General features: G+C 39.3%; 1 protein-coding gene across 3 annotated transcripts in view; it reads right to left on the bottom strand.

Moving 5' to 3' along the window:
- LOC135712911 (box A-binding factor-like) overlaps window positions 1-23,105 on the bottom strand; it is a 657,948-nt gene that overhangs the window by 25,462 nt on the left and 609,381 nt on the right. The window lies entirely within an intron of this gene.

Here is a 23,105-nt window from a genome sequence, read left to right as displayed (position 1 = left end):
AGGATCCAGAACGAGATCCTAAACAGTCCTCCACGGACGCGAAATCCACCGCCTAGCTGTTCTTCAGACTCCAGAAGAGAGAAGAACGGTCTTCTTGGAAAGGTTCAGATACACCTATCTGAGATCAGATCATCAGATCATACGTGATCTAGCACGTTAGGTTAAGTTACACTCGTAGTTAGATAGGTATTTACATTTTTCAATTAAAACAAAACATTATGTAAACTAGTTGAAAAACGCAAATATGAAATAAGAATATCCAATGAAACAAAGATGTTAGAGCCAGGGTTACTTCCGCTCACTTCGCTATAAAAAATAGTTTTCGGAATTATGGAATCATTGGATGCTATTATGATAGTTTGTACTTGTCAGATACAAAAAGAGGTTGGAAAATATGTATGTATTTGACACATAAAACTTGCCAATTTCGCTTTCAGTGCGTCAAAATCAGCGAATTTATATTTTTCGTACAATATTTGAAATATGTTATGACGCTGAAGGTTAGAGGTCAACTATAAAGGTTCAAACAATCTTTGATTGCGGCTTAGCAGTAAATTACTCAAAATTTAACCGACACGTTTTGTATTCGTCGAAACGTTTCAGAACATGTTGGTACCTTCTTCAGGGGAAAACGAAAAATACCCACCACCGAGTGGATGTTGTCTGAAATGATATTAAAATTTCAATAATGACTACATGTTTAGGAATAAAGCAAATCGACAACCTACGATCACAACTATCACACTGGCCGTGTGCTCTTGTGGTGAAGAATAAGGTAGGTAGTTTGTTAGATAAATACAACCGCAGGTAAAAAGAACGCTGATCGCGTCCATCCCCCTACACAAAAGTCCTGGAACGTGAACAGCATGCAACTACCGTCATTCGTTGAGAATCGTTGTCTCAAATAATAATCGGCACGTTTAACCAAGAAGCAAAATCAAGCCACTCTTTTCCTGAACCCAAATTCATGCCACACGAGGCACTACATACACGCCACTTGCATATATGAAGGTATTCCCAAAGAACGGAAAGATCAAAGTGGTTGGCGCCGACTTGTTGCATTGCAATCCACACATATTCGAAGCGAAGTTCAAAGGCTTCTATCCTGTCCCTGTGTGTGAGAGATGGGGCCGACCGTTTAACCGGACTCATGATTGCGGTAGCCAGCCTGCGCGTCAAGTCACGTCGTCAGCTGATTCCCGCCGCCGCCCGTCACATCAATGGGCCAATCAGAAGCAGGCGACGAGTTCAGCTCAACTCGTTGTTCTTGCTGTTGCTGCTGTTGTTGTGGGGCGCAATGCAATGCAACTCATCATCACCGGTCGCGGCTCGGGCCGGTGAGGCAAAAAATAAGGACCACACGATGCACGACGATTATAAAAAAAATATATAAAACAGAATGAAAAGAAAAACGTGTGCATGATGCATTTTTCTCGGTGGTGCTTCTTGATGTGTTACCGGTGTTTCATTTGTTGTAGGTCTCCCCACCTTTCAGGCATCCGCGCGTGTTCGTCAGGCCAAAAAGCAGGAGGCAGGGGAGGAGGCGAAAAAAGCGTTTATTGAATTAGAGCTTCCTCGCTTGGATCTTCCGCTCATTGCGCCGGGTGCCCACTTCTTGGGTGGTTGGAGGGATCAGAGAGATGCACAAAAAGGGGAACCAGAAGAAAAGGGTTGGCATGTGCGGAAAATGAATGCTGTATTATTGCGGCTTTTCCCAGAGGAGGGGATCGGTGTGGGCTACTGCGAAAGAGAGAGAGAAAGGGGGAGGGAATGTGGCACGTGTTGATCACGATTCTGGTTGTTGTAGCGATCACGCGAATAAAAACAAGCTTGCAGCTGATCGTTTCCGGCAGTTGGGCGGCATTTCATCGTTGTTCTGATGTTCAGCGGGATTCAATTACCTTAAAAATTTTAATTTTCGAAATTAAAAATTAGAAATAGCTAGCAACATTGTTTGGAGGACTTTTTGTCGTTAAATTTCCTGTCATAAAACTACTCACCGTCAATCCTTACCAAAACCAGCCGTTAAATTAGTTTTCCTAATGCCATAAATTTCAACACTCTACTAGAGAGGCGCCCATTATAGCCAACACCCACCGCTCCGTGGAAAACTGTCGTTCATTACCACACCAACCGCTTCTCATAGCTGATTCCGCACTCGGAAAAAGTTCTACACCGTTCTTTTTTTTTCCTACCGGAGACCCTCCGGTGTAAAGCGTTTTTCCTTTGATTTTTCCCACATGGAACACCCTACCGCACCTCCGCCACCATCGTCGGTCGCCGAAGAAGGGTGTTTTCTCGCAAAGTACCAAGCTAAAATGCGGATGGTTTTTGTCTTGGTCCGCCGAAACTACTAGCATCAACAAGAGCGACGGCCGGCGGTACCGCAGTGAAGTGACATAGCCTAGGAAACCGAAAGCCAGTGCCAGTGGGTGGTATATGGTGATGATGGTTGTTTGTAATTAAGCGTCCCCACTTTGCACCATAGCGGTAGCGGCAACCTGAGTGGGCAGAGAAGGCACAGGGAGGGAAGGTGGCTTGTTGTGTGTGTGTCTATAAATGGGTTTTTTACCGGTCGTAAATTGTTATCAATAGGGATCTTTTTGCACCACCGATGGGTTTAAAAAGTTGCTGGTTAAGCACCAATGAAGACGGTTTTTTCTTTTCGAGAACTGATTCGGTCGTAGCTCGTATGCGCGGTTAATGAATTCTCTATTGCGGATTTTATCGCATTGGCAATTTAGCTCCCCTTCTGGTCGATTCCTCGTTAGTTAAGGAGGGGGAGGGGAGTGAGGGGCCTGCCAGCATAATACACTCACACAACGGGCAACTAATTGAACGATTTTAACGAACCCAAAGCCCGATGGTTGGTTGGTTGGTTGGATGATTGCATCATATTACAACTGTGTGCTGCTGCTATTGCCTTCCAATTCGTGTATCATTTCGTACAGTGCCTAGCATAAAAATGGATGAAAGGCACAAGTGAATAGGAGCATGATTTAATCTGCTACCTTAGTGCTGCAACTGACGATTTGCCTGCCTGCGTAATTCAGGCTCTCCGATGGAAATTTCGTTGTGGCTTGTGATGAATTTCAAATGTCGTTGGCAAAGATGGAACGAGGCTGATTTTCGTAATTGCAGTCGGAAAATTGCAATCGACGGATTAATCGTGAATGGCGCGAGAAGCAAGCGTAAATGGGCGAATTTGCATTTTGATCTTGATTTTGACTGATTGTGCAATGCCAATAGACGAATGTATGTTAACTATTTGGACACTCAATTAACATGGTCATAGTTGGTGTTCTTGTTTGCGTGAGTTAAGAGCTGGAATGAGTTCTAGAATTCAAGGTATGAGCAATCAAAATTTCTCGTAAAGGATTACAAGTATTTGCATACATTTAGGCGTATTGTTTGCCTACACATTGCGGAATAAGGCTATCCATGGGACAGACAAGCTGCGGTCAGCTGATTTTATGTTTATCGAGAAATTTTAACAGTTCGCAGTTTAACTGATAGATCCGAATTCCATTTAACATCGGCAGTGTTGATCACTGATCACTCAGGTTTTTAGCTGTCTGGTCAACTGCGAAACGTCGCACAGTGGGAAAAAATCGACATAACAGGAGCAAAATTCATTATCTCTGATCAGCGCTGATTTAACCTTTGCAAATATAAGCATTCTTATAGGAAAAAGTCTCAGGAATCCAGTGGAAATAGTTTCGTCCTGTGCAAAAATAGGGCAAGCTGGGGTTTTTGGATCATTTTACTCAAATTTCTTGAAATTTTGTACAAATGACTTAAAAAATACCTCATTGTGGTTAATATACGTTCTGAAATATTGTCACTCTTATAGAAAAACATCTGGAGAATGCATTAAAAATGGTTTCATACATCACCAGTCTGTGCAGACTATGCATTTTAGTCATTTTTACCCTTATTACCATATAGCGATATTTTTTTTAAAGACAGTAGTCAGTGATAATAAAACCTGTCCAATGATAGTCCTTCTTGGAGGAAAACACCTTAGGGATAAAAAAAAATACGTTTTAGATTACATCAAAAGGTAAGCTGATGTATGAACGCCAAATCGGGCTGACCGGTAACATCCGTAAAATGTTTCCCAAATACTAATTCGAGCCGAAGACCAGCTATGTCAGGATTTCTTCTGGATGGACGAGCATGGAGCCGTGGTGGTGTACGAGATGCAGGTTATGACATTTGGGGCATGCTGCTTCCCCAGCACCGCTCAGTTCGTGAAAAATACCAATGCGGAACGATTACCATGTCTGAAGAAACGGATGGAGAAGGACCAGGAGCTGTCGAATATTTTGCAAGCGTAGATTGCCGAGTATGTGGAGAAGGAATACCAGGGCGGCTTCGAGATCAGAAATTGGGTTAGCAACTCGAGGAAGGTACTAACAGCGCTACAGGGGGCAGATACCGACGAAAAATGCCTCGAAAATACTCCGGATCTGGCTAACAAGGTGTTAGGCATGTGGTGGAACACGAAAGACGATGATTTCACATACAAAGTGGGATGGAACCGCTACAATCCGGCTCTGTTAGGAGGCCAACGACGTCCTACGAAGCGGGAAGTGCTGCGTGTCCCAATGACCATTTTGACCCTCTTGGCTTGATTTCACACTTCCTATCGTTCCTGAAGATCCTGCTCCAACAAATCTGGCGATCTGGTGTAAAGTGGGACGAAGAAATCTACGACGACGCATACGATAAATGGCAAACATGGCTACAAGTTCTGACCCGGGTTGAACCGGTTCGAATTCCACGGTGCTACAACACTAAATTCCCAGTGGAGGAAGCCGACGACATCCAACTCCCCACGATGGTGGATGCCAGTTATCTGCTCTAACTTCGCCGCTGAAGCCACGTCGATCCCGAGAATGGAACTAGCAGTCCTTGGCGCCCGTTTGGCTCGCACCGTTGAAGAATCGCTGTACATTGGAATTTGCAGGAAGGTGTACTGGTCAGATTCCTGGGACGTCCTATGTTGGATCAACTCGGACCATCGTCGCTATAACCAATACGTCGGCCATAGGATTAGTGAAATAATAGAGATCTCAGAGGCACACGAATGGCGATGGGATCCAAGCAAGCTGAACTTTGCCGACGATGCTACCAAGTGGAGTAGCCTACCGGATATGTCTTCCGATCACATGAAACGCAATTTTTAAGAATTAATCCAATATGGTGGCCGAATTCAATATGGCCGTCATTACTTTTGATCATGCCAAATGACATAATTATTATAATTATACGCAAAAATTAAGCAATTTTTAAAACTGATCGATCACCTAGTAACCGAGTGGTACATCAATTTGACTTTTGTTACTCGATTTATCTAGTATCATAGCTAGAACAAAAAAAAATGTTTTTGAGGACCTCGAGCAAAAAGTGTACTGATTTCATCGAGAATTGTTCATCCACGAACTTTGAAAGTCCTTCAGGGTTGTGTTAGCTCCTATTCGTTGCAATTTTTTTTTTGACTCTTACCAAGAAGGAAGAACAAACGCAAAGAGAAATATGAGGTTGACTTTGACTTCCGCGAAATTTTTCGCAATTTTAATTGTGGATCAAATATTTAACAAAATGACCGATTGTCACAAAATACAATATGGATGACACTCAGAGATTGTATCCAAGACACGACCGTAGATTTGAAGTAGGATTACGTGCTCGGTATCAATATTCAGCGACTGTGTTAGGGAAACCACTTTTTTGTAGGTTAGGTTATCTTTATTAGCGAGACTTTCAGCCAGAGGCTGGTTCATCTCTTCACTTTTTTGTAGGCAATCGGTGATAATTTTGATCACCATTGCAACAGTTGGAAATTTGTGTAGTTTTTAGTAGTGACCTATTGAAAATTGATAAAGTGTTCATTTAAGCAGATTCGTAGAAAAAAATTCAATCCATAGGCTTGTTTAGAATTAAAATCCATCCGATATTGACAGAGTTATAAGTGGTCAAAACCTGACCACTTTTCGTAACGCGGTCATTTTTGGTGTTTTGAAATTGCACCCACAATATGTTGCCGAAAGACGTAATCCTACGTCAAAATGGTTATTGGCTGCTCCTTTTCCACAAATATGCAAAAATCATCTTAATCAAAAATTTCGAATGAAATGTGCGTTCCTTTGTCGAAAGTGATTGTTCATAAAAATTGAGCCTTCTCGCCATTTTTTGTTGGTATGGTTTTGGGAATTTTTAGGTCAATGATGAATAAAAGAAGCCGAGCGGAGCGTCGCATGTTATTATTAGTCCCGGGATAATTTGATTAATTTCGTTTTTGTTCTCGATTGCCTAGAGTTTTCAGCTGTCTATTGTGGATTGGTGATCGCATTTAATATTTGTGCGCGATAATTTAATTTGATTGAATACGTTTTAGCATTTTTTTTTCTTGTGTTCCTGATGCAATGGTGCTTGCATTTCCCTCTGTTACCCTATATGACTTCGACCACGCTGATCTATTGTTCGGTTACTGCAATGAGCAACGTGTTTGTTTACGGAGTGTAGTGTAAAAGAATAGATACCGAAAAAGCGTTCGATCACGCCGTTTTTGGGCTTGGTCTTAGCACTATGAGGAATCTCCATACAAGGAGGTGGCCAAACACATGTTCTTGCGCATTCTGTACATTCATTAAAAAACATTTTGAGATCCTGAAGTATTTTAGCTTCTCCAAAATGCCCTGGACTTAAGATCTTGATGTCCTATTGACTCAATGTGGTTTGATACGCACGTTTCCGACATATTCAACACATTATCAGAGCCCTAAAAACTATATGATGACATGCGCGTCCAATGCTCTCCAAACCATTGTGCGGCTAAGATCTTGGAGATATATAGGTTCAATATCAATAAGACAATTGTTGCTCTCTTAAGTACAATGGCTCTGTCTTTATGCAAAGTCTTTATGAGTCCGAGAAGTTCAAGTGAGCCTTCTGTCAACATGCATATCATCGAATGGTTTCGATAAAATATTTAATGATCACCAAGGTATTCTGGAGTTCAGATCTTGCAGATCTACAGGTTCAATGAAGTCTTGAACAATATCATGAAAGTATTTTTGCGTTCGTGAAGTTCAAGTGAGCCTTCTGTCAACATCCACCTCATTGAATGGTTTCAATAAGATGTTTAATGCTCTCCAAAGTATTCTGGAGTTAAGATTTTCCGGATCTACAGGCTCAATGGAGTCGTGAACAATGTCTTTAAAGGTTCATGAAGTTAAAGAGAGCCTTCTGTCAACATCAGTGGCGTCGCGTCCACATGTGCATTTATTTTTATTGATTTTATGGTCACATTATAGCTGTACTTCTTTACTCCAGACCACAAGTGACCATGAATACACTATTTTATAGTGTGGTTCAATTAAATCTTCGACATTGGTTTGCTTCAAAAAGGATTAAATTCAGTTCGGATGGTCTGCCTAATCCCTAATGCATTGATTTCTAAGCAAATCGATAACACTACCATGACAAAACTCGTTAAATAGTGCACCTAAATGCGAGCTGTTTTGGGTGGCGGGTGGCAAGTTTGTGAATGGTCAAATGCCTGATGTAAGCCAAGCGTCACCTATTGAAACATACCACAAATTTTCCACAATACATGGCGGTTTGCACCACTAGTTGTAATTGAAGCTTTCAGCAGTCACACGTCAAACGGGAGCAACACGGAAACAGCAGTCTGGTACGCTTTGGACGTTATCATACTTGCAGACCGGTTTGAATGTGTGAGTTTAAACTAGAAGAACATTTGTAGTGTATGGGTGCCCAACGCGTGCATTTCTCGCTGTGCACTTTGGTTATCTGATTGCAGACAAAGAGAGTAATGGAGAAAGAGAGCGCAAAAGCCCGCTCTCACTCTCTTGCCAGTTCTGAATCTCTCAATTACCGATAGTGGCGTCGGTGCGCCTGTCAAAACTTATGAGCATCCCCTGGTTCGTTCTGATAGTGTTGGTCTGATGAATAAAGTGTTGATTAATTCAAGTTTGCTACCCAGGGGACGTCATGAATTTTCTCTAGATTTTGACACTTTTTTGTATCAAAAATGTTTTCGGAAGTGTTTGACGGATATTCTTTATTACACTTCAATCGAAAAAGTTAACCTTTTGATAAAATCGAGAATTCATGCTGAACATTGCATTAGGTCCTAAGTAACATTAGATTCTCTCCGTCGACAATTCAAAATGCAGGGTTTGGAAATGTTTTCAATATATCTCAAGCTTAGACATTTTTTTTCGAAATCTTAGACCACGATACATATATTTGCAAGATTCCGGACTACAAGTTTCTGGGAGATTTTTTTTTCGTCATTCTGGGTCAAGCAACCTTTTCAGACTGGTACGAATTCTAGACATCTTGGGCTTAAAGGTTTCCAAGGCAAAAACTCTTGGTTTTCTAAATCATAAACTTAGAAAGTTCGTCTATAACCTCTTGTACCTACACTGAAAAAAGTCTACACGTATTATCGAAGTGTTTAAACACTTGATTTTTCATATGCACAACCACATTTATTTAAGTGTATTTCACCATGGTTCAATGTGTTTTACACGTTGATTTCTAGTGTTTCATACTTTGAAATGTTGGTAATCTTTCTGTATCAATTCAAGTGTATTGCACATTGAATCACACTACTGTTCAAAACAGACGGATTTGAAGTGTTTTGCATTTCAATGCGATGTGAATTGCTTGTTCTGCAAGGTAAACATCGAAAACATGAGTTGTGACTTCATTCATATCAACCAGCCTCATACATATATGAGAACAACCGTGGGCCAGTGAGATCTAACGAAGACAACGGATCAATTCCCAAATCAGAACCATTAAAAAAAAGCATATGTAAGCTGGGCTCTCTGATAGCTTTTTTATATATTTGTCGATTTAATTTTGGAGTCGGTAAAGTAGAAGTCGATAAAGTAGACTATTACAGAACATTGAACTATGATGTGCAAAGCTACTGATATCACCATGTGTCACAATTTGAACCAATAGTATTGAGGCATGATTCAAAGCTTAAGATTTACAGTGTGTTTCACAATAAATGCAATATTAAGTGTGAGACACATGATGATGACGTGTAGAATTTTTTGAGTGTAGAAAACAAATCAGTGCCAACATCTTAATTTTAAAATTTGTAAACATAAACATCACATTTTATCTAATTCATTCTTACGACAATTTTACAGCATTTGTATATGCGATCATTTATTACGTAGATCTTCCATTAGAGTGATGCAAAATTTGAAATTTTCGCTCCACAATACTTAAACGATTCCAAATCGGATCCTGACTAACCTCTCAAAATTTGAACCCATTTGGTGAGAAACTGAGATCGCACAAACCATTTGAAGTTTGTATGGGAATTACTATGGTAAAACCAAGATTTTTGTTCATGTCTATCTAATAATTCACCATATCGGTCTGCTTCAAAAACTTTCAACTGTACTTGTAGGAAATTTTGCCAGCTACAACTTTGCCCAAGATCACTTTTTGATTAAATGCAAGGATCGAAAGTTATCAATGGTTCAATGCGCTGATGTCTTATAATCATGCTCAATCAACTGCTCAGCAGGCAACATTGGTGTTTCTGGGGCGTTGAATAGGACACAAAAATCATGGCTACTATGTCACACTGCAAAATACAGTGTTGCCTACAGAGCAGCTGCTTGATCATGTCATAAGTTTACCAATCTCTTAAATAATTAATAACTTTTTACTGTCTCGTTTTACATAGAAACGATCTTCAGCAAAGTTGTAGCTATAAGAATGGCTATCGCACTGTTTTGCACTGTTTTGCAGCTCAATATGGAAAAAGACTAGAAGGCAATGAACAAAAAGTTGAGATTTTCCATAATAATTTACATGCAAACTTCAAATGGCTTGTGCGAAGTCTGTTTCTAACCAAATGAGTTGTAACTTTGAGAGGCTAATCAGGACCCAATTTGAAACCATTTAAGCACTGTGGAGCGAAAAAGTCAAATTTTGTATCAGTCTAATCTTCCATATTCCATGTGTTCCATGAATCTCGGAATTCTTGATATTTCTAGTTTTTTGGATTTCCAAGGCTGTAAACACCCTGCAACACCTACCTTTAAATTTTTTTGCATTTTGAAGCCAAAAACTTGTCAATTGCCCCATCGATCAGATCGAATCATAGCCCACCAGACACCGCACATTTCCCACACGGACGGACAAACGGACCAGCACACAGAGGCAGAGAATAAGATCCTATCGCAAAGGACTTTGATTGCGCCTAATCGCCTGTCTCCTGCCCTGCCACCACAAACACATCTTCCTCCACACCCAGCCCACGCCCACCACCACCCACTCACTATTCATGTCCTATAGCAACCACGAACGACACCACAAAGCACGCCACATTTCACATATCTTTCTTCAAAAAGCACATTCCATTTGTGCATTCGACTTGACTTGTATGCATCTAATGCAATTTCCATTCGCTGGCTGGTTGGCTGGCGGTTTATGGCGTGAACCGTTATCGTTCTCGACGTCGTACACCTATAAACTGCGATATGGGGTGCATTACGCGGAATTGAATTGCACTGCACTGCACTGCTACTGCTACTGCCACTGCCGTCATTCAATATGAGCAATGAATGTGTGGTGTCACGCAGCAGCTAACAGCAAAGCTCTGCTGATCATTATCACTTTGGTGTGTGATCGAAAGAATGGTTGCTATTTTGACTTGTCTGTCACCTTCTCCCGTCCGACTCCGGTTTGTGCGCTTATATCTGCATACAGCGTTTACATGCAGAAACGTGCTCACCCCGGGTATTCCGGGCATTGCCAAGTGCAAGCGCGTTCCAATCATGTTGTGTGCGGGGATGAAAAGCACAGAATAAGGCTTTCCTCCCCTGCTGCGTTGCATTGGGGGGGGGGGGGGGGCGGGGGGAAGCTGCATCAGCAGTGCACCGCAATAACCTGGTCTATCTGGTAATGAGTGGAAATGGGCTTTTGCTATTCTGCAGGCGCACGCTGACGCTGTTTGACATCTATATCTTGATGGTGCTGGGACGACGATTGCGACTTCACATGGCAAATAACTGGGGAAAAAAAAAGCTGATTTTACAGCGGCAGGAGAGCCTCATCAGCCAATTAGGGGTTTTTATAATCCAATAAAGAATTTGTAATTAGGTTTTTGCATGATTCTTAATCGATGATGCATATCTAGCGGGTTGGAAGGTTGGAGGGGCGATAAAACTGCGAATAGAAATATTCCCGTTTGGCATACAATTATGGATTACTATCGATGGTGTGTTCAGTGGTTTAAATATGATTGATTTTGATACTGCACATTTGCAAGAAGCTCTATTAAAAGTCAACTCACAACCACTGGACGATTGAATTTCCTACGTCCTACAATCCTACATAAGCCAGTCAAAGTTGGAATGTAATTTCATGCACAGATGCTCGACTCAATTCGGGTCCACTGCCAGTACAAATTGAAATCATCAAGATAATAAGACTCAATGCTTAACCCCGGCCGACGTAGTCAACGACCGTGCTAGGACCGACCAATTTGTATGAACGAAGCTTTGGTTCCGCAACCAGAACCCACATACCAGAACACGTCCTCCCTGTTTCGCCATCCCACCAAACGGCTAACAAAAGGCTGACAAATGGGATTTAATTTTCCCCCATTTTACGAGCTTTTGATAGGACACAAAAGCACACGACACACCACTCAGCGCGAAACCGATGTTCGGTCCGCCCTCGCCACACTGCCTAGAAGCAAAGACCTTTATTCCATTCTTCGCCACCCACCCAGTACCACCAGCTAGGGCAACAGGAAATGATGAATTGCTCTTGTTTGCCCCTCTCGAGTCGAGCGCGCGTGCCCCCATCAGGACTAAAGAGCTACATGAAAAGGACACGCCGAATCCACACTGTACCAATTTGGAAATGAGCGCTGGATTCTGTACCGTGACGTGACGACCATCATCAACATCATTACATCGACTACGATGCGACACGAACAAGACTGCTGCAGTCTCCGACAGTGAGCGTGAAGTTGTCACCGGACTGAGATGCTGACTGACTGCTGCCGCCGCAAGCGATTCGGCGACTGCGAGATTTAATGTTTGCGATATTAAAAATTGTCCATTCAAAAAGCTTTTTGCAGCTCATTGAAAGCGAGTGATATTGCTTTACTACAATGTTTCACTACTCGCTAGCGGGGATGCTATGTTGCAAAATTAACAACCATTTAAGATACGGAGTCCGCTGACGATTTATGGAGTTCAAACGCCATAAACGATGCCATAAACAACCAAATGTCGCTTATCATAAATCAAACAATTTCATTCGCTGGAAATCCTATATATTGTATTGCAAGTTTGTCGCACAAGTCAGCCGTCGCAACGATTTGTGCGGTGTGTCTGACGTTGGTGCTATTTGCTCATGTAAATATTTGTTCCAAAAAAAAGCAGCGCACACACCATTAAGCGGGAGAAAAAGCAGTTCAAACATTTCCTCAGAGCGAACAACAAGTGCGGCGGTGGCGGTGACGAAGGCGGCTGATAAGACGCGACCATTTTTTTCCCACGGCTCTGTTTGACTTTTGATAAACTCTTTACTTTCGCATTTCTTGCGCGCGCGAGCGACGACGACGACGACGACGACGGTCTCGTTGTTGGATTGTTATTTTCCTTCCTTCTCGTTGTTTCTTTCTCATTGCAAGTTTGTGGATGGAGATTTGAATAGGCTCTCGATCTCGATTGACCCGGCTCTTTGCTGGGATTGTTTATTTTCGGCTTTCGAGCGGAGAATGGATATTTCATTATGCCCTTCGAGGAACTCAAAAGAGGGCGAACTTGTTTATTGAATCCTGCGATTGCGAAAGGTTAAAACTTCGGAATAGATGGTGATCCATTTCATCTATCTTGAATATGAATTATCTCGTATCTGTTGTGGAAAAGTTAAGATTTATGCACAATACTTTTATCGAAGCAATTTTTACGGATCATTTTGAGCGGAACTTGGCATACACAATATGGCTTACAAGTTGTATAGCCGAGTTGGTGTTCACTTATGGCAGTAGTATTATGGATAAAATTTCCCTGTAATAATTTATTATCACCGCAATGGGTTTGAATTCAAAGTTAGAAGATGACAGCTCTACCGTAGCTCTCTGTATATCCATTTCAAGAATGCACGAATGACATTCGCCAGTATCAGATATATGAAGCGCTAACCGATAAATCATACTTTCGGAAATCATTAATTTTTCTAACGGTCATAGTTTCAGATTGGAACGAATTTTTGTGCACGATTACCTTTGCTATCAGGCTTTTCAACAGTGGTAATAATGTTGCATTATCAGATTTTGCTGTTAGTTAATTGACTAAAGTGTACTTTTACGGTTAGCGGAATAGCGGATTAGTGATTTAATCGTTAAATCACACCCTATGGTCATGAACTTAAAATTAGAAAACTTTAATCATTAATAATGCACAACTGTATACAAATTTGTTTCAATTTGATATTATTAGGTTAGTACGATCCGAAAAATTACTCTGATCTTCCCACAAATGAGGCAATGGCTAATATGCCTGTTTTTTTTTCAAAATCAAGAAAAAAGTATTAGGGGAATTTACGTATTCTCGTCAATCTAAGCAGCTTCCGCACTTCTATTAGCATTTTCTCAGTGTCACGCACACATATGACGTGTATGTTTGTTTACATTCATCTGCTGCTAACTATTCTATCCATTCCAATCAACAAAACTGTCCAAAACGGTTTGGCGCTCCAAAGTTCTCAGAAGAGTGTGACGATTGTCGGCAGCTTTTTTTACTTCGGCAATCTTTCCGTTTAAACTGCGTGTTAAGCAGCTGTTCTATTATCGACAACTCGAAATCAGCCGTATTTTGATGTGCTTATGTTTCTTTTGAAGAAACACCTTTACTAACAGGTTTGCTCAGTCGTAAAAATGTATTATGATTGAAGCTGAAAGACTAAGGAATCGTTTAAATACATACAGCGAAGTGTTTTAGTGAGAAAATACATCGAAATTAACGATTAAATTGTGGTTACCGAAAGCAGTCGATGGCTGCCGAAGCCATCATTTACCCCGAACATGATAGGTGGCAAACTTGTCAAGGTTTTCACTGTATAAAATTTTCAAAAAAATGATTTGCATGGATTAATGACTTGAAAAGTTCAATGGCTAATGAGCAATATAAATGCGAAGCTGTCTAATGTGCATGATGAGTCTGAAACCGAACGCAACAACTAGTGTGCTTTGAATAGAGATTTTTTCTGAAGACCAATTGTAATAGTGGTTAAATGTTTGATTTTAGTAATCATGAGGTTCAGAGTTCTAATCCTAGATAAAGAGAGAGACGAGTATTCCACTGCAGATGCCGATTATTCAACAGGACTCAACGAGAACCGAGATCTAACTGATTACTACTAGATAAAAAAATATGAAATGCATCCTACTAAATACGTGCCATCTACAAAGCAGGAATTGCTTTAATGATGGAAGTGTACCAGTACCAATATACATTATATATCGGTACTACGTGTATGCGGGGCTTGTTGTAAGTGAAAGTAACATCGGAATGGACGTGAGTGACCAGGCATTCTCAAATGGGTTACTGAATCTCAACAGAGCTATCACCTTTCAACTTCCGGGCTAAAACTGTTTGCAATGGGACCAGTATAAGATAATAATAGATTATATTGCAAGCATTTTTCTTCCATAAAAACACTGCCGGACAGTGGAAGTTGGATATATACAGGGTAGGCCCAAATAACTGACGCACTTTTTTGCTTCAGTGTAAAGTTCTTCTGGATTTCAAAAGAAAAAGGATTTTGCAGTTGCATTTGGAGGGTATGCGTCCTTACCAGATATTGGCTAAGACCAGGAAGGAAGGAATATGTCGCACATTAATCGACCGGACGTTGAAAAGATGGAGGACGGAGGGGACCATCGTTTCGAAGTTAAAACCTGGTCGTCCGCGCAGCGTACGCATTAAACAGCTTGTGAAGGTAGTACGAGATCGAATTCGACGAAATCCTTGACGATCGTCATAAAAACTCACTCAGGATCTGGCGGTTTCCAGGAAAATTGTCAGATTAGTTCTCAAAGACGATTTGGGATTGGTGCCGTACAAGAAAAAAAGAATTCATGGACTTTCAGAAGCTAACAAGAAGAACCGAATTATTCGCTGCCGTGAACTGCTTAACCAGCACGGTGATACCTTGATCGTGTTTTCGGACGAAACAAACTTCGTATTGCAGCAAAGTTTCAACGATCAAAACGACAGGGTCTATACAGTGATTCAGGATATTCCTTCTTCAATTCGCGGAGTTCAACGATTCCAAAATCATAGCATGGTGTGGGGAGCGATTTCTGAGGTTCTGAAATACCATTTGAAGAAGCATGCTTCAACGATGTTCGGTAACCGCAAATGGGTGTTCCAACAGGATTCTGCCCCGTCCCATGGAGCAAAGATTACCCAAGCATGGTGCACCGCAAATTTGCCAGATTTCATTCCTAAGGAGCTATAGCCAGCTTCTTCGCCAGATGCAAACCCTCTGGATTTCTCTATATGGGGAATCATGGAAGCACATTTTCGGGATCTTAAGCCAATGGGTATAGAAAAATTCAAGGCTACTATACAGAAGATATGGGATGAAATTCCCGAAAATCAGGTGCGTGCCGCTTGTAATGCCTTTCCGGGGCAACTAAGGGCAATAGTTAAAGCAAAAGGCGATAGAATTGAAAAGTAAATATGGACATTTAAACTATAAAATGTAATAAAGAGAGTAGAAGAGAACCATTAAAACCATTTGTCTTTCCTTGGGAGATGCGATCCTTAATTCATGCGTCACTTATTTGGGCCTACCCTGTACATACACACATACACATTAGGTTCAGAGTTCTAATCCTGTTTTTTAAACTAATTTGTTTGAGCACAGCTTTTTGCTAAGCAAATAATTTTGCTCAACTATGGTTCAATAATGCGTAATCGTGATTGTCTTTTACAGTTTGCAGGGATCACATCTTTCTTTCTTTTAGTCATGATAAGGTCCGGTTCATGATTGGGGATGCTTTTCTTATCGTTGCCTGTCTGTTGTTGCCCTTCGACTCCTATTTACTTTGGCGGGAGCAAGTAATGCAACGTCATTTAGTACTGACATTTTTGATACAATAAATGAAAATGTATGCACGTTAACCAAAAGATCAGATCTCTCTGGCTTTGTAAATAAAGAGATATGGCTACTGAGTTGAAAATTATGCACAAACGAAAATTACTGTGCAAACAAAATGGTTAAAGTAGCATTTTCTAGCTTTCATGTGCAAGGCACATAGGCCATTTCCTCATTCATGGGTAGTGATGCCACTTCGCATTTTCTGGAGTGTAAAGGGTGTTACGATCAAAATTTGGTCAAACAAGAATGCGTGTAAATTGATTCCAATTGACCTAATCTGAATTGCCAGGCTTTTCGTTTAACTCCTGCCATCAGTTTCTGTACAGCCACTTCGTTCACTTTATTCGCCGCAGAACGCCAGATTGCCTTAAACTCCTTCTCGCTTCCAACAGTTTTTTGGGTCTACTTCAGGCGCTTGACGATGGGCTAATATTTTTCGATTGGGCGGAGCTCTGCACGTTTTTGGCGGCATACTACTCTATGGCCTTTTCTTCCGTAATGGCAGGATGCCAAATCCGGCCAAAACAGCACGGAACAATCGTGCTGCTTCATGATAGGCAGGAGACGTTTTTCCATACACTCGTTCACGTAAATTTCCTGGTTGACGGTTCCGGTTACAATGAAAATGTCGCTTTTCAAGCTACAGATATTTCTCAGCAAACTTCGACAGTTTCGTATGCTTGAAAATGTCTGCCACCTTTTCCCTTCCGGTTTTCTGCCCAGAGAGCTGATGTTGTTTGCGAAGCGCGTGCAAAATTTTGAAGCGCTGCTCCTCTTGCTTGGGCGCCATTTTGATAACTGAAGAGCTAATGTCAAAATCAAAATCAGTGTTGGGAAAATATCAATAAATCAAATCTCACCAACGCCCAAGATCACGCTTGATTTTCGTAGACACAAATCAACAAGCAAACAACTGCGGTTGATTTTGCAAGCTCGGAATATCAAGCTAACAAAACTCACCAACTGCAAACCTCGCCAAACTGTGGTGAGATTGAGTTTAATGATTTTTGCTTTCTCTTTCTAAGAAAATGATGTGCAATGGAATAATTTTTGTGTCGAGTCAACTCTTAGCTTGATTTTTGCACGTTGTGAATAGTCTCGCAATATCAAAGGAGCTTGTAAAATCAATATCAAGCATGATATTTTGTTCCAATATCACGCGTGATATTGCGAGTGTATGAGAGCGGAAAAATATCAATTGATTTCTGATTTTGCCAACACTGATCAAAATAGACGCCAGTGTTGCCAAAAGTAAATCTGTGTTTTTGCCCAAAAAAATCTTTTCATCTTAGTTTTTGTCCAGAAAATCTGTGATGATATCTGTGATGATAATTAAAAAAATTTCTTTGAAAAGTGATTGAGCCATTTTTCAGATAGAGACAAAAAAAAGATAACAATATATTGCCTATGGTTTGGCAATAATGTTTTGTTTTTGAACTTCTCAAGTATAATTTTTTTAACGTTTGATCACTCTTTAAAAATCTGTGTAGTCTGTTTAAATCCTAAAAATCTGTAATCTGTGAAAACATATTCTTGGTTTTAAAAACTTTGAAAAATCTGTAGAAATACAGTATTATCTGTAGTTTTGGTAACCCTAATAGAGGCATCGTTCTGCACGCACACACCTACCAAATAAGGGGTGTTCAGGTTTTTTTTTAAATCGTCGATTAAAAGAAATGCATCAAGTTTAAGTCGACCAAATTTTGATCTTAACACCCTTCAAATGCCAGTTGCCAGAAAGCATACAATAACAAAATTGCTTCCGCAAAACTAAAGAAGCAAAATTCATGCTTGAAATCGCAATACCCAAGTAACCACCATGCCCACCAATAGCACGCTAATCGCCCTTTTTCCAATATAAGGTTAATATAAGGCTTCCAAATTTTATATCAGTCGTATATCAGCTTTATATTGCAAAAGATTATCGGGCTTGTTGCTTACTTGGGTAGTGTCCGAGATTTACTCAATTTGAAGTGGCAGTGCAAGTGAGCCATCCCTGGCGATGGTTTGTGGACGCTCTATTTAAGAAATTAAATTCCTGGTTTTTTTCCTGGTTTTTCTCGGGTGCCGAACATAATTTTCACGGTTGTATATAAATAACTAAATATGGTAAAAAGGAATACCGACATGATTGATTTCAGCTACATCAATTGCCAAGTTTATTTTAACTGCTGAAAACCGGAGAAAACCCCTTTCCTCGACCTTTCTATTGAACACACAAAATAAATTTTCAGAATTTAGGAAATTTATTTGGTTTTGATAAGAGAAGTCAAATTTAACAAGCTCAAAATTTGAAATATTCCTAAAAGCCCAGATTTTTTAAAATTATCTAAGTCACTTGTAGATTTTTTGAGACCAAATTGATAGAATGTGCTTGGAAATTAACCACTTCATTCGAGCAGTTAAAATGACGTTTACTACCACTCGAACTTTGAAATAAAGCATTATTTTGAGATTTTTTTATTCTAGAACCACGAGAAAACTAGCCAAAATTTGTGCGTTTCGTAAAAAAAATTGAAATTAGTTGGTTCAGTTTTGTGAAATCGCTGGTAGACGCCAAAACTGCTTGACAAATTAGTTCAGTCAATTCTTGGTCATTTCGATTTTTTAATTTTAAATAGGTATTGCGAATTTTTAAGACCTCAGATTTAAAAATAATCATGGTTCTTGGAGTAAGGAAGAATTTTAGGATTCTGACACTATGAAGCATGGAGAATTAGCATGAAAATGTCAAAGGAGATTTGAACATAATTATAATGGAAATTTAGGGTTAATTTTTAAGGAACTCTGGGGAGAATTCCAATGGAATTTAACTATAAATTTCAGGTAATTTTGAGAAGAATCTCTTGAAAATAGTACCAAGAAGTAAAGCCTAGTGACAATGTAGTTCTGAATAGTCTCTTTTGGGGATTATGATTATAATTCCAGGGAACTCTAGAGCAAATTGAAGGGAATTTCAAGGAGCGTTCCAAGAGAATTCGCAGCCTCTTTCCTTCAAAGTGAATTAACCCTACCGCAAACTTGACTACAGAGTGATTGAAAAAAAAAAAACTATTACCGATTTCACAAATATGCCATTCTCAATGGGTAAAATAAGTTCAAGTATTTTTATTTTAAAGTGTATACAAATATCAGCTTGAATTGATAGTAGGATGTGAAGCAACCATGGACGTAAAAATGGAGCATGTCATAAATCTGTATAAAATCGAGTGTTATCTTTTAGAAACTGGAATCTCTTCGAAAGAATGAAACATTTATTTTTCGCATCATTATAGAGGTACACAGGAACCATGCTTGAAAAATACGTGTAATATCAGTGCTTAGAAGCATCGCCAGGACTCAAAAAGTGGTGGAGCTGAAGCGTGCGTGCCAGCTGTGGTTAGTTTTCGTGACCAATGTGGTTGGTAATTAAGGCAAAGGGAGCGAGATTTGAATTAAAGTATTTATGTAGTATATCTGGAATATAATGATTTTAAAAATTCATGCAAGCGGTTCAATCGTTGTGACCATTTTTAAAAGTGACATTTATTCCGAATCACCCTGTACATGACTACAATCCTGAAACTACACCTAATGATCACCTACAGCCAGTGAATCCAAATGATAAAGTAACCAACGATAAAGACAAAACGCTTGCTACTACTACCACGATAAACTCTCCCGCTCTGTAATATAGCTTGATCGGAGTTGAAGAAGTATAATGATATATTGCTTGATCGGAATCGAAAAAAGACAACAACAAAATCCAATTAACACACGTGCATCACCTTTGGCGTTACTTCGTGAAGCAACTTGCCAGCAATTTGGTCCTTTCCTTCTACCAGTTCGAGTGAGCTATACTGCAAAGGCAATTAATCACTTCATTTGAGCAGTTAAAATGACATTTACTACCACTCGAACTTTGAAATAAAACATTATTTTGAGATTTTTTCTTCTAGAACCTCGAGAAAAGTAGCCAACATTTGTGCGTTTCATAAAAATATGAAACTTAGTTGGTCCAGTTTTGTGAAATCGCTGATAGAAAGTCACGCCAAAACTGCTGCAAAACTGATAATGATATAATCTTCTTCCCTTTTCTGCATGACAAATTGACCACTTTCAATTTGTCATGCAGAAAAGGGAAGAAAATTATATCATTATTGCTTGCCACTGCTGACATAGCGATATCATTCGGCTCGTTGATCGCTAGTCATTTTGAGATATTTTTGATTCCTTGCCTACAGCGGAAAATCTCTTAAATGCTGATCAATCAATCAATCAATCAATCAATCAAAGTGACTTTTTGAGGAGTGTAAGGAAATGTTGGTAAAAAATCCATGTAAATCTAATTCCTAAAATAGCTCAAAAATAGTATGCTAGTTTGCAGATAGTTTCAACAGAATTGATAAGAATTTTGAAAGAATTTCAAGAAGATTGGCAAGAAATTTTGATCATATCACCAAAGAAACTATGACTAGTGCTCCAAGATAATCGGAAGAAATTTCCGAAGGAATGCTAAGGAGAGTTTCAAAAGAATTCAATGAAAATTCCAAGCGATCCTATTTAGGGTATTGTGAGAAGAATTCTGAGGTGAAATCCAAGGAAACATACAGGAGGATACATTTCCTAATTCTAAATGGCATACCAAGAGATTTTTGAGGAATTCCAAGTGAATTCTCAAGAAAATTATGGAACGAAATTAAAATAAAAACAATTGTGAGAATTATTAAGAATGCAAAGATAAATTAAGAGTGAAATTCCAGAGCGGTCTGGAAGGAATTCCAAAATTTGTCTGAACAGAATTCAGATGCTGTTATGGAGATACTGTTATGGAGAATACCGGACATAATGATAAGATTTTTGAGGGAAATCCTGAAAGTAAAAATATTCTGTAGATTTTGTGATCGGATCCTGATCTTGATCAAATTTGCTAATATATCGAATTTAGTAGATTCAAACATTGAAAAATGTTCAATATTCTGTGCACAGAAAATTCAAGATTTAGGATTAACTAAAAAGTCTTAAGATTCTAAGACTTCGGTTGAAAATAAATTTCAAGATCCCTGTCTTCGGAAACTGCTCAAGATTGTGTAGTTTGAAATTTCAGAAAAGTGTAATTGTAAGGTATGTGTGAAAAGTAGTCTATAGATTTGCATTAAATGACCCATGAATGGGGAAATCCAACCAACCAACCAATTATGCGATTAAGAGGGGCTCATTGGCCTAGTGGTATCCATTTTGGCGATTAAGAGAATCGATCGACAATTATAGACCTTTTCTCATGTTCCGCGAGAATTCAGCGAATTGTTTTCCATTTTTCTCAGAAGTCAAGTCATAGTTTTTTGCTTGTTTGATTGTTCACATTAAAACAACGTAGTTTCTGAAATAAATCCAATGCACTGCACATCAGCCATGTCGAAGATACGAAAGTATATTAAATCTGCAAAGAGGCAATATTACTGGTCAACAACGTGCTTGGTCTGCTCTCCACCATCTTGAAAATAAGGTTTTACTGACTTCGAACAGTGTCGAAAAAGTAGTGATGAAATTCGAAAACAAAAGCTTATTCTCCGTGGTTCCAGTCAAGGAAATCTGCATTAAAATGCTGTCCCGAAGAATGAATTTTGATTTCCAAACTCAGATAGATTGTAAAATGCTGGCAATTTTGAAAAATTGAATTGAAAGAAACTGTGAAAATCGTCGAAGTGAGATCTAAGACTTTAAAATACTCCCGCAAATCCAGATCATAACCAGATTCATTATAATTTTTTACAGTTGTTTGGGAGCTCAATATAGATCGAAGAGCAGGGGGATGAAAAGTTGACCTAATTTGCATATTTTGTTGGTAGAATGATTTCTAATGGACCGTACCCAATTAGGCTGCGAAATAAACCCATCATGGGTAACAATAATTTGACTAAGGGTGAATTAAATAACATGTTTTATTACAAAATTAAACTGACGCAAAATCAATAAGATTTTGACGAAAGTGGTGTGAAATCTTTCAATTACAATGACAGATTTCAGCACCGGTTATAGTTATGACATAACCTGACCTGGTGTTACTAACACAGGAAAACTCGATATTGAAGGGATCATCGTGTTATAGAACTTACGAGTTATAGAGAGTGCCATACATGGAAAAATGTATTTTCTCTATCAATTAGGGTAAGTTTCCAATTGCTACACACTTCACATTGTATACTGTGCAGTTTTTATCCATGACCATGACGTTTAACGATCACGATGACATGTTAATCATTGATCAATTACTGAATGATAAAAAAAAAATTAGTTGAAGATGCTAATTTCAAATTACAAACTAAAGTGGTCATTTTTATACGTACGAATCGGGTTGATCTTCTCTCTTTACCAAACTCTCCACTTGGAGAAGGATGGTGAGGGGTATCCAGTGGTGGTGTACTCTAACGGAACTATCAACTCTATACTTTCATCTTCTCAACCATCGTATAAAAATGACAACTTTAGTCTGTTATTTGAAATTAGCATGTTCAACTATGTAAATTGTTAATTGTTAATTGTTGTTCTGCGCGAGTTATTTTGATATTCAGTATTGGAAATATTGTTTTTAAAGTTGTTTCAAACATTGTTGGCATTTTACTTATTATTTCAGGTGATTTCTTAATTTATCTTCAGTTGTAAAATATTCTTCTTCTTCTTTTCATTTCAAGTTTATTGCTTATCGCATATTACCTTTATGCGTGCTCTCAACTTAGTGTTCTAGATGCACTTCCAAAGTTATTGATTGAGAGCTTTCGATGCCTCTACCATTTTTGCATTAGTATAATTCTGTGGCAAATGCAATCATACTCTATGACCAGGGAAGTCAAGAAATATTTCAACCCAAAAATTCCTAGACCGGGCCGGGAATCGAACCCAATCCCCTCAATATATATATATAAATTTCATGT

This window comes from Ochlerotatus camptorhynchus, unplaced genomic scaffold, assembly GCF_037179485.1.
Source record: "Ochlerotatus camptorhynchus isolate MF236.1 unplaced genomic scaffold, CSIRO-AGI_Acam_v1.1 ptg000040l, whole genome shotgun sequence".
NCBI lineage: Eukaryota > Metazoa > Arthropoda > Insecta > Diptera > Culicidae > Ochlerotatus > Ochlerotatus camptorhynchus.
Note: the sequence above shows the minus strand (reverse complement) of the source record. Positions and strands in the feature narration are given on the sequence as shown.